The sequence below is a fragment of the Lissotriton vulgaris genome, chromosome 9 (genome assembly GCF_964263255.1).
Source record: "Lissotriton vulgaris chromosome 9, aLisVul1.2, whole genome shotgun sequence".
Classification (NCBI taxonomy): domain Eukaryota; kingdom Metazoa; phylum Chordata; class Amphibia; order Caudata; family Salamandridae; genus Lissotriton; species Lissotriton vulgaris.
Window position 1 is genome coordinate 350740232 of NC_141697.1, and position 18255 is coordinate 350758486.

The window sequence follows — 18255 nt, forward strand, 5'->3', positions numbered from 1 at the left end:
GTAAGAAATGTCATGAACATAAATGTTGCCCAGCCCAAAAGCAAGAAATGAGGAGAGTGGCGTAACTCCCAGGCAGATACGTCTCTGCAGAGAAATCTCGGTGCCACTCCTCCCCTAAGTACGCAGACACTTAGCTTCAGTGTCCGACCCAACCTCCTAACTCAGCCGAGTTGGAGATAATATGCCAACAACCTTTTCCAAGTACAGTATCAAAAAAGAACCCCACTAGCTCCGTGGGAAAAACCTGTATCCGGATCTGGTAACCAGCGATGTGGGCGCTCCCAAAGCCCCTCCGTGTAATCCACACCAGGCGATGCGGTGCCGAGTATAAGAAACCCGGGGAATCAGCAAACCGGGACGGGCGCTTCCTAAGCCCCACCTATTAATCCAGCGTAAGAGAAATCCTTCCAGAGTGAGCTTCCTGCAACTCACCCGGACCAGCAAACTCCAAGAACAAGAAACACGAACCTCCTGTCAGACCGCCAGGAACGAATAATCGGCAATGTGTGTACTGTGAACGCTGGGATATCCTGGTTCCTGGTCGCGCATCGTCATTCGGACGCGCCGCGCTAGGAACCATGGGAAATGTAGTTTTTGGTTCGTTCTGAATCGATATGTATTGCAGGCAGTGATTTACCGGAGGTCGGGAATTCCTGACAACGATCCTGTCCAACCATTGGTCATTGTTCGCGTAGCTGGGGCCGAAGAACGTACCCATCACTGTACCCCGATTTTGTAGGTACAGTTGCCCTCCAAATATGAAGATGTTGTTATGGCGACAAAACGAGACCATATCTAGCAGCATTTCATTGTGTTGGGTAAATTTCAGATGTTTTTGACCCAAGAACCATCTTATTGCTTTTAAACCATCAGAATGACTAATGCAGGTGTATAAGCTTGTGATGTCCAGGGTTATAAGCAATAGATCTTCTTCCCATCTAACCTCTTCTATATGTCTGAGAAAATCCTGTGTGTCTTGTATATACGACACCAGGTTTCTCACTAAAGGAGATAGAAAAGAGTCTACATAAATCGCTGTATTCTCCAGGAGGCTGTTTATGGAGGCCGCAATAGGTCTTTCTGGGGGATTTTTGTAGTGTTTATGAATCTTTGGCAAGTGGTAGAAAGTTGGCAAGGTTGGTTCATCACAGTACAAGAAGAGGTACTCATCGTTATTCAACATGCCTATTCAAAAAAAAAATATATATATATATATATATATATATATATATATATATATATATATATATATATATATATATATATATATATGTATATATAAAATGCATATATATGTGTGTATATATATATATGTGTGTGTATATAGATAGATAGATAGATAGATAGATAGAAATAGATATATATACACACGCACACACACACGCACACACACACACACACACACATATTTGAGTCATTGAAAACCAAAATGTTACATGGATGTTATAGTTAGGTTCAGATCTTACAAGCATAAAACCATAGCAACTCAGCAATTATAGCTATCTCAAGTAACTATAACTCATGCCCTAAGGTGATGATATCTCACACCCTGCCATGCATAGTTTTTTCATCTATAATTTCACAGCAAATGTTGCAGTGATATTATCAATGTTGTTATAGAAAATGTCATGACTGATGTAACAAGTGGGGTAATTCGCACTACATGGTGAGGGGGCGATTTATAGTTAGGTCACAAGTTATTGTCTCTTAAGATAAATATAACCACAACTGCTGAATTTCTGTGGTTTGTGTATGCAAAATCCGTACCTAACTTTAACGTCCCAGCAACCTTAGTTCTTAAGTGAATTTCTAAGGTTTTCAACAAAAATTCATTTTCTATCTATAAACTCCATGTAACCTTTGTTTTTTTCAGTTTATTTAATGGTATTTACAAACTATAACATCCTTGTAGCTTTCTTTTTTTTCTGTGAAATTCTAGTTTTTTTTAACGTAAAGTAATATAAAAGTACTATTAGTCAATTCAACTGCCGTCAGGCCCTGCAGCCAACCTGTCACATGCAGCCAACCCCAGGCAACAAAAAGCATTTTGCTGTGCATAGCAGGCCTGACTAGATTTGTGGGGGAGGGGGGTATGCAGCCTCTCCATGGGCCAATTGCAGCCTTGGGAACCCATCTTCCGGGGCAAGGCCATATTGTAAATGTGGAGGTGGGCACACAAACCTGCTCCCCACTCCAACTCCTGGCCCCGGTAATCCCGGGGCCCGGCCAATAGTTAATAGGGGAGGGTAGCCACAGGGCCCCCTCCCCAGGTCAATTTCAACCCTGGGGAATATATATATTCAATGAAAAAACTTGGATTTTAGATGTGTTATAGTATATTCTCTATCCAAACTTAAACTACAAACCTTATAAATGTTAGTTATAGATGTAAGTTAAAATTATATTTTGCGCCCAAATCTTACTATAACTCTTGCATTTCTCTACAAAGTGTTGCCAACTCACTAGTCAGACTAAATTAACTATAACTCGCACCTCCTCTATGCACTGCTTATACCCTATTATATTATATCACTTGTACACCATCTAAAATAATAGTTTTTACAAGAACAGTTATTACATCACAAATTTTATCTTGTGTGAGAACACAGTACACAGTAGAGTGACGAGGTAGAGCGGCTAGTTATAGTCAATGTAGTTGGGCTACTGAGTTAAATATATTGTGTATGGAGCTGTGTAAGTTATAATAATCTGAGGGTTTTATGTAAATTAACAATTAAAGGTATAAGTATAAGTTTAGAAATCTAATTTTGTGTGCAGCTTAAGTTTAGTTTATAGATAAAGAATAAATAAAGTTATATACATTTAGAGGTGGTGTGTGCATTATTATGGTAGGGCATAACTAAAACTTCAGAATTTGTACTGTTTGTGTTCTTTATGTTTAGTTTGTTTAGAAATAATAAGTAAAGTTTTCTTAACTATAAGTAAGATTGGAGTAGTGCACGGTCGAGTGGCATAAATTGAAGTATTGTAGACTGACGTGTGCTGAGATACAGTGGAGTGGGTAGATTGGAGCAGTGTAGAGTGGAGAGGAGCAGAGTGCAGAGTTGTAGAGTACCTTAGGGTAGAGTAGAGTAGAGTTGAGTAGACTAGAGTGGAGTGGTGCAGCATGCAGTGGAGTAATGTTTTATATAGTGTAGTGGCATGTTGTATAGTACAGTGTTGTGGAGTGCACTACAGTTGAGAGGTGTAGTGTAGAGTCAATAAAGTGTTATAAAGTGTTATAAATTAGAGTGGCATCTTGTACAGTAAATTCGAGTTGTGTATCATAGTGTGTTGGGAAGCATTGTAGAGTGAATCAAAGTGTTGTACACTGGGGTGTAGTGGCATAGAGTGGAGTAGAGGGTTGTACAGTGTTGCATAGTAGCACAGAGTTTAGCAGAGTCTGCTAGAGTGGAATCGCATGGAAGCGAGTAGAGTTCAGTGGAGCGGGCTTTGTAAAGTGGAGTTGCGTAAATTATCATGCAGAGGAGTAAAGTGGAGTGGGGTTTAGTGGAGTGGTGTGGCATAGGATGGAGTAGCATATTCTAGAGTACAGTGGTGTGGAGTAGAGTGGAGCTGCATAATATACAGTGAAGTAAAGTGTTGTAGAGCAGAGTGGTATGTGGTACAGTGGACTGGACTGGCATGTTGTAGAGTGTTGGAAAGTGTCAAAGAGTAGAGTAGAGCAATTAGCGTGTTTTACAGTGGAGTGGTGTATAGTAGGGTAGAGTGGTGTATAGTAGGGTAGAGTGGAGTGGGATAGACTATCATACAGTTTAGTGGCATAGAGTAGTATAAAGTAGAGTAGAGTGTCATGAAGTGTTATAAAGTAGAGTGCTGTACACTGGCATTGACAGGATTATAATGTTGTACAGTGTTGTGGTACACATTGAAGTATAGTGTGGTACTGTGAACGGGCGTAGACTGTTGTTGAATGGAGTATAGCATGGTTGAGTGAGCGGAGAACAGTGGAGTGGCATGGAGCATAGTTGGGTAGAGAGGAATGACAGAATAGAGTATTGTATAGGGATGTGGAGTGGTATAAACCGCAAAAGCATACAGCGGAGTGGCTTACAGTGAAGTGGTATTAAGTGGAGTAGCATAAAGTAAAATGGCACATAGTGGAGTGGGGTAGAGTGGAGCTATGTACAGTGGTATAGCATAAAGTACAGTGTTGTAGAGCAGAGTGGCATACAGTACAGTTGAGTTGACTGCAGTGGCATAGAGTGGAGAGGAATACAGTTGATTAGCATACAGCGAAGTGGTGTAAAGTGGAGTGGCATAGAGTGAAGTGATGTACAGTGGAGGGGTGTAAAGTAGAGTGGCATACAGTAGAATAGTGTACAGTGGAGTGGCATACAGAGGGTAGTTATAGTTAGGATTCTGTTTCCACAGGAAATGCTGTTTTTGTGTTGCTGGTAACTTTGGCACCGTTTGAGAGATGTCCAAGAAGGGTTCCAAAGAAGTGGTCCTTTCTGACTAGTTTATGCATGGAACGTTTCCTGCTGATCTGTTTAGCAGGGGACGAGAAAAAGGCGGGAGTCCCAAAACACGTTTTCCCCATTCAATTTTCAATAGGAACTTTAGACAAAGCCACAGCTCAAACTTTTCAATGGATTTGCACTAAATTTGGCAGAAAGCTAGATCTTAGTCCAGAAAGAGTGCTTTTTGAGCATTGGTATAAATGTGTTCAGTAGTTTTCAAGAAAATAATTACATAGATTACACCTTGGAGGATCCGGCGAAGCCTACCACTCTTCTTTGAGATCTGATTGGCAGACACCTCATGATCCAGGAAATGCTGGCAGCCATCTTAGGACTCAGGATTCCCTCCTTGGCCAAGAAAAAATGCAAAAATTAGACATAGGGGCAGGTTAGGGATGTCCTGACCCCATGAGTTTGGTGAATGGGTCGTTGGGTCCAAGAACGTGTTTTGTTTTAAAGATCTTTCCTCAAATTCACAGAGTAGCCTCAAATCCACAAAAAATAAGATAAAACACAGTCTCCTGTCCCTTCCATAAAACAAAACAGGGGTGGACCAGGGCCCATGGTGTGCAGTGTATATGTTAGCGGGATTGGGGTATATGTCCCCCCACAAAGCCTCCAAGAAGCCCCAGGAACATTATAGTTAGGTGAAATGTTCAGTGACAACAAAACATTTAAAACAAAAAAACACAGAAGCTCACCATTCATAGTTATAGTTATGTCAAGTAACTATAACTCATGCCCTTACAACACACTGCTAATTACCCCCATTTTACATCACACATGACATCTTCTATGAAATCATTGATAATAATAAGCAACATTTGAACTGATATTATTGATGTGATAACTGTGCATGGTGGGGCGCTAGTTATAATTAATTTAGGTCCGGGCTTAAAGTTACTTCAGTTAAGTATAACTTTTGAGTTTCTATGTTTTTTAGTTGAAAATGTTACATTGTCATTGAACATTTTACCTAACTATAATGTTACTTTAAGGTTTAGTGTTTTCACTGAATTTCTGAGGTTATTTTTGTTAATGCAAAGGAAGATATTAATATTATACCGACCTATAATGTCACTTTAAAGTTTTTTTTTTTCATTAGACACATATATATATATATATATATATATATATATATATATATAAAAAGATTAAAGTGACTTTATAGTCAGATGAATTTATCAATGACAAAATTAACGTTTTAAAGTAAAAAAACACAAACATTCATTAGTTATAGTTAGCAGCACTAACTTTAACTTGTGCCCCCGCCATGCACTGCTTATGACCTCACCTATGACATCACTCATGTCATGTTCTATGACATCATTTATGACATTACTAATGACACCTCAAATGACAATATTTGTGAGATCACATGACCTTGATGCTCGGGAAGGAGGGGAGCCACATGGTCCCCTACCCATAAAGTGTAATGTCAACCCAGGGCTTTTTTGTGTGAAACGTTTTGTGAAGAATCATCAAACAGGGTCAAAGTTCTAAGCAAATCAGAAAATGGTCTTCCCATGGAAATTCAGACCTCACTATAATGACTCAGAGGTAACCGCCACTAGGTAAATAAATAGTTGTGGGGCTCCAAGGCCCCCCTAGCAAAATATGTGGGTGGGGGCTCAACAGCCCCCAAAGCCCCGGGGACCAGCACCCCTGGGGCTTTGTGTATTGTTAGAGGGGGGTCCACATGACCCCCTCCCTCCTGGAGCTTTGTTGTGGCCTTGGGGACCGTCACACCCCAGGGCCGGCTCCTGCTGTGTGTCGGGGTACCCACCTCCGGGACACTGCTGTTTGCTATCAGAGGGCAGGAGTCTTGCGGCTCCCGCCCTCCCATAGCAAACTTGATTTGGATTTTGAAAGAGAGAGCAGGAAACATGCTCTCTCTTTCAAAATGCAAACCGTATTGCTTTTCCAATGGGGAGCTGCATGTTAGCAGCTCTCCATGTGGAAAAGCAATGCCGTCTCCTGAAGGATGCGGGGAGCCGGCTGGGACCATGGGGGCATTGGGGCTCCCTCCAAGGTCCCCAACGTTTTATATAAGCCCCGGGGGATGGGGTCCCCTGGGATAATAGAAATTAGTGAGAGGGGCTCAATGCCGCCCCCTGGTGAGCACACGTTTGATGCATGACTCCTAATGTGTATGGTGCTTGACTCCAGTGACTCCAGCGCGTTGGGTGCGCGACTCCAAGCAAAAAAAAGATTTTTTTTTCAGGTATACATCAAGCTTATGTGTTTAGATCTTGGGTGGCTCTAAAAAGACCCTTGGGTTTATTGAGAGATTTTGGTACCTACATGTAAGTACCTATGCAGAGTCTAAAGTTGATGAGGAAGACTCTGTTACCCTTATATGTAAAATGTATAACATCTCTCCTATAGATGCCATCCATATTGAAACGCAGATTGTTGTTGTAAATGGACCCCATCTTATAATCTCGGAGAAAAGCAGAAACAGATTTATTGACATGTTTCCTAGTTTTCTCAATCTGTGGACAACATTTATTGGACCAGTTCTATTCCTCCCTTTGACATATGTTAGAATAGGCAAAGGCAGTTTGGGGGAAAAGTGACATCAATTCTGTAAAGGTGTCCTTCATAAGCATTACCAGACCTACCCCAGTCAAAGTGCCTTGGTCATTGCCACCACAGTGCACAATTATGAGGTCAGGGTGTTGGAGATGCAAAAATGATTTAATCAATGGCATCAATTGGTGCCACTTTAACCCTCTTTGTCCAATCCATTCAATGTCTACGTTTGGCAAAGCTAGGTCTTTGTCCATGCCTCTGTTTTCTGCATACCTTTGGCTCCAGAAAATATGTCTGTGTCCCACAATCCACACTCTAAGCATCTTGACGGGAGGTCTGGATGCACTCAGAAGGTGTCTGTATGTGAAATGGCAGTTTGAGAAATGAGATTATTCTAAAATGGTGGATAAGATGCAGTTTTGAAAAAAGAAAAGAAATGATTAGGTGTTTGAGATGTGGCCCGCGCCGCACGGCCACCAGCTGCTGCGTGTGTTCCCCTCTGCCTGCCTTCTGCCTCGCTGACGCCGTGGTCGCTCCCCTCTGGTTTCCCAGTTGTTTTGCCCTAAATTTGTGCTTGTCTGTTTCTGCCGTCTGCTCGCGTATTTTGCCGTTTTTCCTTGTTTTGCCCTAAATTTGTGCTTGTCTGTTTCTGCCGTCTGCTCGCGTATTTTGCTGTTTTTCCTCGTTTTGCCCGTAATTTGTGCTTGTCTGTTTCTGCCGTCTGCTCGCGTATTTTGCCGTTTTTATTTGTTTTGCCCTAAATTTGTGCCTGTTAATTTCTTTGTATCCCCTGTGCCGTGTCCAGTTTCCTTCCTGATTGGCCGCCTACCTCGCCGCCCTCCGCTCTCGCTTCCCGCCACCGACATTGGCCCCGCCCCTTTTTCTCTTCTGTTCCCTCCCCGCTCCCGCCTCCCAGCTGCTCCGCCCACCCGCGCACTTCGCCTTAAATGGCGACCGTGCGGACGCGCAGCGGTCACGCGCAGCGGGCGCGCCGATTGTGCGCCGAAGGCGCGCCAAAGGTAAGCCCGTCTACGCCCGTCCGCGACCGGATCGCGACCAGCGCCAGGACCCCTGGCCCACGAAGACCCCGACCGACCCGCCTGACGTACTCCGCCGCCACCCTCACCGCTCTCAACACCGGCCGACTCCCAGAATGCCATCAAGCCTCTCCACGACGTACCCACGGACCCTTCAGCTGCCACGCCTGCAAGTTCACCTGCATCCGGACCTGCCTTGCACCAGCACCCACCAAGCCGAACACCAGCAGTACCCACCTCAAGTGCATCCTGCTCAACACCCGCTCCATCCACAGACATGCCATCGAACTCTGGAACCTCCTCGACACCACAGCTCCAGACGTTGCCTTCCTCACGGAGACCTGGATGAACGCCTCTTCAGCTCCCGACATCGCCATCGCCATCCCAGAGGGCTACAAGATCGTCCGGAGGGACCGAAACGCCAACCAGATGGGAGGAGGCATCGCCATCATCCACAGGAGCACCATCCGTCTCACGACCAGCACCGACAACTCCCTGACCACCGCCGAACACCTGCATTTCCAGATCCACACCAACCCGAACACCACCCTCAGAGGCACCCTGATCTACCGACCCCCTGGACCACGCACACAATTCAGCGAGGACATCGCCGACTTCGTCAGCCCACATGCCCTCCCCTCCGCTGACTACATCCTCCTGGGAGACCTCAACTTCCATCTGGAGAACAACAACGACCGCAACACCAGCACCCTGCTCGACAACCTCACCAACCTGGGACTCAAGCAACTGGTGTCCACCCCCACCCACCTCGCCGGACACACACTCGACGCTGTCTTCTCATCCAGCAAGGACATCAACTTCAGCCACACCACAGAGCTTCAATGGACGGACCACAGCTGCGTCCACTTCACCTTCAAGAAAACAACGACCCACCACCACCAGCAACAGACCGCCCGCAGAAGCTGGAACAAGATCACAGCAGACCAGCTCGCCACCTCCCTGAGCCAGCACCCTCCTGCCAGCTCAGCGAACCCCAGCCAGGCCGCCGACAACCTCACGAAGTGGATCAGCAACTGCGCGGACGAACTCGCCCCACTGAGGACCCCGCCCAGCAGACCCGGCAGCAAGAAAGCACCATGGTTCACCGACGAACTCAAGAGCTCCAAGAAGAACTGCCGAGCCCTCGAGAAAGTCTGGAGAAGGGAACCGACACCGGACAACAGGACCTCCTTCAAACTTGCCACCCGGAAACACCACCAGCTGATCCGCGCCGCCAAGAAAACAGCATTCAAGGACCGGTTGGACAACAACGCACACAACTGCAAGGAACTCTTCAACATCGTCAAAGAGCTTTCCAACCCCAGCGCAGGAAACAACGACATCACCCCATCGCAAGACCTCTGCAACTCCCTGGCTTCATACTTCCACAACAAGATCGCGGACATACACAACAGCTTCAACAACCAACCAACGCACACCATGACCGAACAACCACCCCCCACCACCACCCTCCGCGCCTGGACCCCGATCAGCACCGAAGACACCATCCGCACGATGAACTCCATCCACTCCGGATCACCGACCGACCCCTGCCCTCACCACGTCTTCAACAAAGCCGACGCTGTCATCGCACCCCACCTGCGAGACATCATCAACACATCCCTCGACACCACCATCTTCCCCGAGAGCTGGAAACACGCCGAACTCAGCGCCCTACTCAAGAAACCAACAGCGGACCCCACCGACCTCAAGAATTACCGCCCCATCTCGCTCCTCCCGTTTCCAGCCAAAGTCATCGAGAAGACCGTCAACAAGCAGATGGCCGCTTTCCTCGAGACGAACGGATCCCTCGACCCCTCACAGTCCGGCTTCCGAGCCAACCACAGCACCGAGACCGCCCTCATCGCCGCCACCGACGACATCCGAGCCCTGATGGACAATGGAGAAACAGCGGCCCTCATCCTCCTAGACCTCTCCGCGGCACTCGACACGGTCTGCCACCGCACCCTAGTACGGCGCCTCAGCAACGTCGGAATCCAGGACAAGGCGCTGGAGTGGATCACCTCCTTCCTCGACGGGAGAACACAGAGAGTCCGCCTACCACCGTACAAGTCAGAGGCCACCGAAGTCATCTGCGGCGTCCCCCAAGGATCATCTCTGAGCCCCACCCTCTTCAACGTCTACATGAGCCCCCTCGCGGCCATCGTACGCAAACACAACCTCAGCATAATCTCCTACGCCGACGACACCCAGCTGATCCTCTCCCTGACCAACGACCCCGCCGCCGCCAGAGCCAACCTGCACGAAGGGATGAAAGAGGTAGCCGAGTGGATGACGACCAGCCGCCTGAAACTGAACTCGGACAAGACGGAGGTCCTCATCCTGGGCTCCTCTCCCTCCGCCTGGGACGACTCCTGGTGGCCTCCCGCCCTGGGCACCGCACCCAAACCGACAGACCATGCACGCAACCTGGGCTTCATCCTGGACTCCTCCCTCTCCATGACCAGGCAAGTCAACAACGTCTCCTCGGCATGCTTCAACATCCTACGCATGCTACGGAAGATCTTCTGGTGGATCCCCACCGAGACCAGGAAGACCGTCACCCAGGCCCTCGTCACCAGCCGACTGGACTACGGCAACGCCCTCTACGCCGGGACCACCGCCAAGCTCCAGAAGAGACTCCAGCGGATCCAGAACGCCTCAGCCAGACTCATCCTCGACATCCCACGAACCAGCCACATCTCCGGACATCTGCGAGACCTTCACTGGCTCCCCGTCAACAAAAGAATCACCTTCCGCCTCCTCACCCACGCACACAAAGCCCTACACGACCAAGGCCCGAGCTACCTCAACAGCCGAGTCAACTTCTACGCTCCCAAACGCCACCTCCGATCAGCCAACCACGCCCTCGCCGCCGTCCCCCGCATCCGAAGAGCGACTACAGGAGGAAGGTCCTTCTCCCACCTGGCCGCCAAGACCTGGAACTCCCTCCCGACCGACCTGCGCCTGACCCAAGACCACCTCTCCTTCAGGAAGAAGCTGAAGACCTGGCTGTTCGAGCAGTAGCGGCTCCCCCCCCCCCAGCGCCTTGAGACCCCACGGGTATGTAGCGCGCTTTATAAGTGTCACTGATTGATTGATTGATTGAGATCATTCTAGTCTGAAAAGTAGGTTGCATGTTTCTGTTTTTTAAAATCATGTTTCTTATTGGATAAGAAAAACTGTTTGAAAGGAACATTACGTAGGATAAGCTGATATTTTGAAAAGTCAGGCACACTTGCTTTTTGGATTAGAGACATTGTGTACTGAACTTGTGACCTTTGACTTCAGTTGAGTGTTCTATGAACTGTTACTATGGTAACAGGCAGTGAGCAGATTAGGGGTATGGTTCAAACTTAGGTCATTTGGAAAGGGCTGAAATGTGTAACCAATAGAAATGTTGGAAATGTGTGTTACCTTTTGAATTAATGTGGGAAGCAATGTTATTTGATATATGCATGTACATGTTTTGAGAATGAGAGGGAAAGTTTGCCATTTTTTTGGTTTTGCTAAGAGCTGCACAGTGCAGAGATTCTGGTGTGTGACTGACATACTTCTTAATCTACAAATCAATTTGAAAGGTAACTTATTCATTTGTGAGAGGTTGTATGTGTTGTGTTTGGTTTTTATAAGATTAATGTGTTTCTCTTGGTAAAGTCCAGGGAATAGTCTTGCTTGTCTAGAATCACTTTGTGAGACTGTGTTCTAAAATATGTGGAATGTGTACAGTCATCTCACCTGTTCCAGACTATTACATGTTTTTTACTATAGTGCAAGGGATACTGTTATTTGTCTAGAATCACACTGTGAGTCAGTGTGCATTTGGGAAAATTGTGAGAGAAGCATTTGGTTTCTTCATGTGTTTGTAGACACATAAGTGCTTAAAAATCTTTCTTGTTGTCAAGTTTTGATAACATTAGAAAATAGTCATTGCTTATGTATTTACAAAATGAGTTCGGCTTTAACAGCAAAATGCAGTTATGGAATATGTGGAATGTGTGCAGTCACCGTAGTTTTTGTAGATCAGTCAATGTGTTTTGATGAAGTCCAAGGAATAGTCTAGGTTGTCTAGAATCACACTGTGAGACTGTGTACATTTTGAAACTGTTGTTAGAGAAGCTGTTGGGTATTCATGTGTTTCGTAGATATATAACAAAATGGAAAAGAGTCAATGGCCACGAACTCTGTCGACTTTGTGGGAAACACAAAGAAGACAACACACACATCCTATGCCTCTGCCCAAACCTGTTGCACGAAAGACGGTTCCTCTTAAGGAAACTTTGGAACAAAAATATGGTGAGATCATGCAGGGCAGCAGTTCTGGCATGCTTTGATCCCCGGAACACCGAACTAAATTGTGCCCTGGTCAGGTTCTTGGATCAAGCAGAAAAAAGAGTTTGTGATGTGATCGATCCAAGTGACCTTCCATCAGCATAATATTTGCTACTTTTATTTATACTGGACTGGAATTTGCATTCCTTTTTTTACATATGTACACTTTTAAATACTTTTATTTTTTGTAACTTGCAAAGGTTTTTTTAAATCAAGCAATAAAGTCTAATTAATTAACTGGTTACAAACCTATCCTGTTGCCAAGTTTTGATAGAATTTGAAAGCAGTCATTGTTCATGTATTTTAAAATGTGTCAGGTGTGTACTCTAAAGTGCAGTAATGAAATATGTGGAATGTATGCAGTCACCTTACCCCTTCCAGACTACTAAATGTTTTTGCTAAAGTGCAAGGGATACTGTTATTTGTCTAGATTCACACTGTGAGTCATTGTGCATTTGGGAAAATTGTGAGAGAAGCATTTGGTTGCTTGATGTGTTTGCAGACACATACAAACAAACACATAAAATACATAAAAACCTTTCGTGTTGTCAAGTTTTGATAGATTTAGAAAATAGTCATTGCTTATGTATTTACAAAATGAGTTAGGCTTTAACAGTAAAATGCAGTATTGAAATTTGTGGAATGTGTGCAGTCACCTTAGTTTTTGTAGATCAGTCAATGTGTTTTGATAAAGTCCAAGGGATAGTCTTACTTGTCAAGAATCACACTGTGAGACTTGTACATTTTGGAACTGTTGTGAAAGAAGCCATTTGGGTACTTCATCTGCTTGCAGATATATAACTGGTTAAAAACCTATCATGTTGCCAGGTTTTGGTAGAATTTGAAAGCAGTCATTGCTTATGTATTTTAAAATGTGTCAGGCTTGTACTCTCAAATGCAGTAATGAAATATGTGGAATGTGTGCAGTCATCTTAACTGTTCTAGACTAGTGAATAGTGTTGTTTCTGAAGAATCACACTGTGAGTGTGTGTGCATTTGTAAAGCATTGTGAGAGAAGCATTTGGTAACTTTATATGTGGTTGTACTACTGTAATCATTCAGTCATTGTCCAAGTACTCATGCAGCGATTCAGAGCCTTAGGACATGTACTGCTTCAAACTCCTATGGGCTATGCATGTAGTAGTCTAACCACCTTCACACTTGTGTTTCAGGCCTACAATTCCCTAGTTAGTATCCATACACTCCAGCAAACACCCTGTGACTGCTCTTGCAATGCCACAGTGACTCTTTCAGTACCATGTACTAATCCGTACACTAAAGTACAACCCAACCAATTATGAATTCACCCAGTGTTTCTCCTTATAGTACTGTAATCATTCAGTCAGTATGAATGTACTCATGCAGTGAGCCTGGCTTTAAGGCATGGAGTGCTTCAAACTCCTATGGACTATGTATGTAGTAGTCTAACCACCTTCACACTTGTGTTTCAGGCCTATAATTCCCCAGTCAGCATCAATACACTCCAGCAAACACCCTGTGGCTGCTCTTGTAATCCTTAAGTGACTCTTTTAGTTCTGTGTACTAATACATTCACTAAAGTAAAACTCAACCAATTATGAATTCACCCAGTGTCTCCCCTTATGGTACTGAAATCATTCAGTCAGTATGTATGTACTCATGCAGTGAGCCAGGCTTTAGGGCACGGAGTGCTTCAAACTCCTATACACTATGCATGTAGTTGTCTAACCACCTTCACACTTGTGTTTCAGGCCTACAATTCCCCAGTAAGTATCCATACAATCCAGCAAACACCCTGTGACTGCTCTTGCAATCCTAAAGTGACTCTTTTAGTTCTGTGTACTAATACATTCACTAAAGTAAAACTCAACTAGTTATGAATTTACCCAGTTTCTCTCCTTATAGTACTGTAATCATTCACTTACTACGCATGTACTCATGCAGAGAGCCAGGCTTTAGGGCGCGGAGTGCTTCAAACTCATATGCACTATGCATGTAGTGGTGTAACCACCTTCACACTTGTATTTAAGGTCTACAATTCATCAGTCAGTATCCATATAGAATGTGTTTGTATAGTATTAGAAAAGTATAATTTATGAAGTTATTAATATACATTCATTTATTTTTATTTTTTACAGATATTGTTTATCATCATTAAAATAAAGTTATCATTCCTGAAAAATCAAGAAAGAGAAAAATAGAGCTAAAGGACAGTTACTTGAAGAAAAGTCAACAACAAATATTGGACGACCAACATAATGTGGCTAAAAAGACAAAATCTTCTGGTAAGACCATTAAGGAATTTATGAAAAATCTTACTAGGCCCAGAAAGAATGTTCAGAATGTTGAAACCACTGACAATGCTTCAATCAGAAAAAATAGTCAAAATAATAGGAAAGGAAAAAATGCCAACGTACAGTCGAAGGATAGAACGTATGGTAAAAGAAGAAAAAATCAGTATAAAGAAATACGCAAAAAATTATTTTATAACAGAGTAGTACATAATTTGCTGAAAGATATGAAGAAATATAAAAAGAGAGCACTATTTTATAAAAGAAGAAGCATATTGAATCCATTGTTGGAAAGGCTTTTGAAGTAAAGAGGAAACTATTTATTTTAGTTTTAAACCGAATTCGATCACTAGATAAACCAATCCATTTAATAAAGGCCAAAAGTAAGAGGACAAGAGTAATTAATAGAACTAATGTTTGTGATATTTTTTGGGGGAATGGAAACACAGTTCAAGTTGAGAGCCTTTCTTTAATGAAGAGAGTTATTTTCAGACCAATGATTTGTTGCATGCAGTTGACACCGGTGGTGGAGCATATGAGGTTAGAAATGGTTGTCCAATTGAGAAAGAGAAAATGGTTCCCAGAAATGCAGAAGAAGTGTTAGCTGATGAAGTTCTGGGCAGACGTCCTAAAGCTCCAGTGTACACTTGGGATTACAGTAGTATTTGTAGTGTACGACAAGAATCTATTGATCTTTTACGCAATTTCTTAAGAGCATTTACTAAAAAAAGTGTTAAACAAAAGAATAAGATAGGAAAAAATGCCAACGTACAGTCGAAGGATAGAACGTATGGTAAAAGAAGAAAAAATCAGTATAAAGAAATACGCAAAAAATTATTTTATAACAGAGTAGTACATAATTTGCTGAAAGATATGAAGAAATATAAAAAGAGAGCACTATTTTATAAAAGAAGAAGCATATTGAATCCATTGTTGGAAAGGCTTTTGAAGTAAAGAGGAAACTATTTATTTTAGTTTTAAACCGAATTCGATCACTATATAAACCAATCCATTTAATAAAGGCCAAAAGTAAGAGGACAAGAGTAATTAATAGAACTAATGTTTGTGATATTTTTTGGGGGAATGGAAACACAGTTCAAGTTGAGAGCCTTTCTTTAATGAAGAGAGTTATTTTCAGACCAATGATTTGTTGCATGCAGTTGACACCGGTGGTGGAGTATATGAGGTTAGAAATGGTTGTCCAATTGAGAAAGAGACAATGGTTCCCAGAAATGCAGAAGAAGTGTTAGCTGATGAAGTTCTAGGCAGACGTCCTAAAGCTCCAGTGTACACTTGGGATTACAGTAGTATTTGTAGTGTACGACAAGAATCTATTGACCTTTTACGCAATTTCTTAAGAGCATTTACTAAAAAAAGTGTTAAACAAAAGAATAAGATGTTGCAAGGACTAGACCCTTGCAGAGTGAGAAAAAATACTGGTTTGCAAGGCCATTCCCTGGCTTGTCTTTCTAGAAAAGTATGTGGAAGTGTTTTTCACCATTTCAGGATAGTAGCAGTACATCATTCTCAAATGTGGAAGTTAGTCAGAAGATTGTATTATGCAAAAAGTCCAGCACTAAAGTTAAATGATTTGAACAATGCTCTTTTGCATGGATCAGAATCAGATGTGAAGAAGATTTGTGATTAAATTGAGTTTTGTTACTTTGGTCATCAACAAGAGAGTGCAGAAACGGATACATTAATAGACGAAAATGTTGAAGAGAATGTTGAAGAGAATGTGGAACATACTATTACAAAAAATGTTGATGATCACATTACAAAGTTTAAGGTGATTTCAGGCGAAAGGCCACATTTTTCTTGTATTTGTTGTCGGCGAACTCACTATAAAAATCAGACTAGGAGTGTTGATCTGTATTTAAAAAGTGAAAGAGAAAATGATATGTGGAAGGAATTTTCAACATATTTATTGGTAGAAAATTCTTTTGATTTGGGTTCTAATCAGCGTATTTATATATATTGTTATAACAAATTAGATGAGAATAAAATGCCCGCTAGAGCTGTCCATATTAATTTAGGGTTGGTTGCTATTCCTCCAGAACTGATAGATTTAAATACCTTTGAGTCTATTCTCATTCAATGTGTGCACCCGGTTCAGGCTATTGTTCGTATAAAGCCTAAAACAGGTAAATTGCCTCCTTCAGATTTACAAGGAGGATTAAAAGGAAGAGTTGTATATTTACCATTAGATTTAAAGAAACATTTTGGAAAGGGGCGACCACTCGGTCCCCCCGAACGTATGGTAGGGTGCCCGGATCCCCCCGGGAAACCATTTTGGGCGGGGGGGCGTGTCTCGGCTGGTATGCCCGAAGCGGCGTAGCCGGGGCGCGCCTTTTTCCCGCCCAAGAAGGGTTGTCCTAGACACCTACACCGTTGGCCACGCCCCGTAGGCGTACCAGAGGAGGGTACACGCCCTCCCGAAGAGGAATAAAAGGAGCAACAATCCAAAGAAGCATCCTCTTGTTCCTGTGCTTGGAAGCTGCACCCTCGCGTTGCACGTGAGCCCTCGACAGAACAAGGAGCAATTTTGAGAACTTGTAATTTTTGTTTTTCTCTTCCAGGAGCCTTCTCTCCCAGCGACTTCGGACCTCCGGATCCAGGACCTCGTTGAGCAGCTAAGCAGCAAGGGTCGAGTATCCGACAACGATGCCTGGCAAGAAGGCCGGAAAGAAGGCAGGGACGGAGCAGATGCTCCGCATGCTGATGAAAGATATGGCGAGCATGAAAAAGCAGATGGCGGCAATGAATAATACGGGCAGACCGAAGAAGGTCATCGGACCAGCATTGCCGGGAGTCGTCCCCGCAGGGAGAGGTAAAAGGGCCAGGAATAGGGCGGCAGGGGGGGAGTCCCCAGTTCCCGAGTCACCCCCGGTAAGCCCAGTTAGTCCGGTCGAGGCCCCGGTACCGATCCCGGATGTAGGCCAACCGATCCCGGTTGTAGTTACGCCCACCAGCGACGAGGAAATGCCTCCAGAGTTGGCCGCCCAGTTGGCCGCATGGCTTGGAAAGAATACCGAGGGTACAGCGGCACCCGGAGACACGGCCAAAGAGGCTAGGTTGCTAATGAAGCAGTTGCGGCAATCGCGAGATGCTGCGAAGGCGAATCTCCCTCTTGTCCCCTCACAGATTCCCTCGGAAGAACCAGCGGCAGGCGGTGGAAAATCAGCGGGACCAGCTATGGAGTCTGGTAAGCAGCCATTGCCAATGGCAAATGGGGGGTCTTTGCCCTCAAGAAGGGAGAAAGTAGTTCAGCATATTCCTCTGGCCACGAAAGAGATGATTTGGGCTGATAAATATGTAAATATGTTTTCGCTCCTGACTGACCATCACGAGATTGAGTATGTTAAGGCTCAGAAGGAGTTGTTGCATCCGAGTGTGTGGCGCGCAAAAATGGCGGGCTTCAGGGTGGATGAGACGATCTCTAATTGGGCCAAGGCCTTTGGGATGTTTACTGCTATTATGGGTGAACGTAAGCCAGAGATTATGACTGAATTGGCCTGTTATCAGACACGCATAATGGATTTCTATGAAACATATGAGGGCGATCAATGGAGGGGTTATGATAGTAAGTTTCGTAAG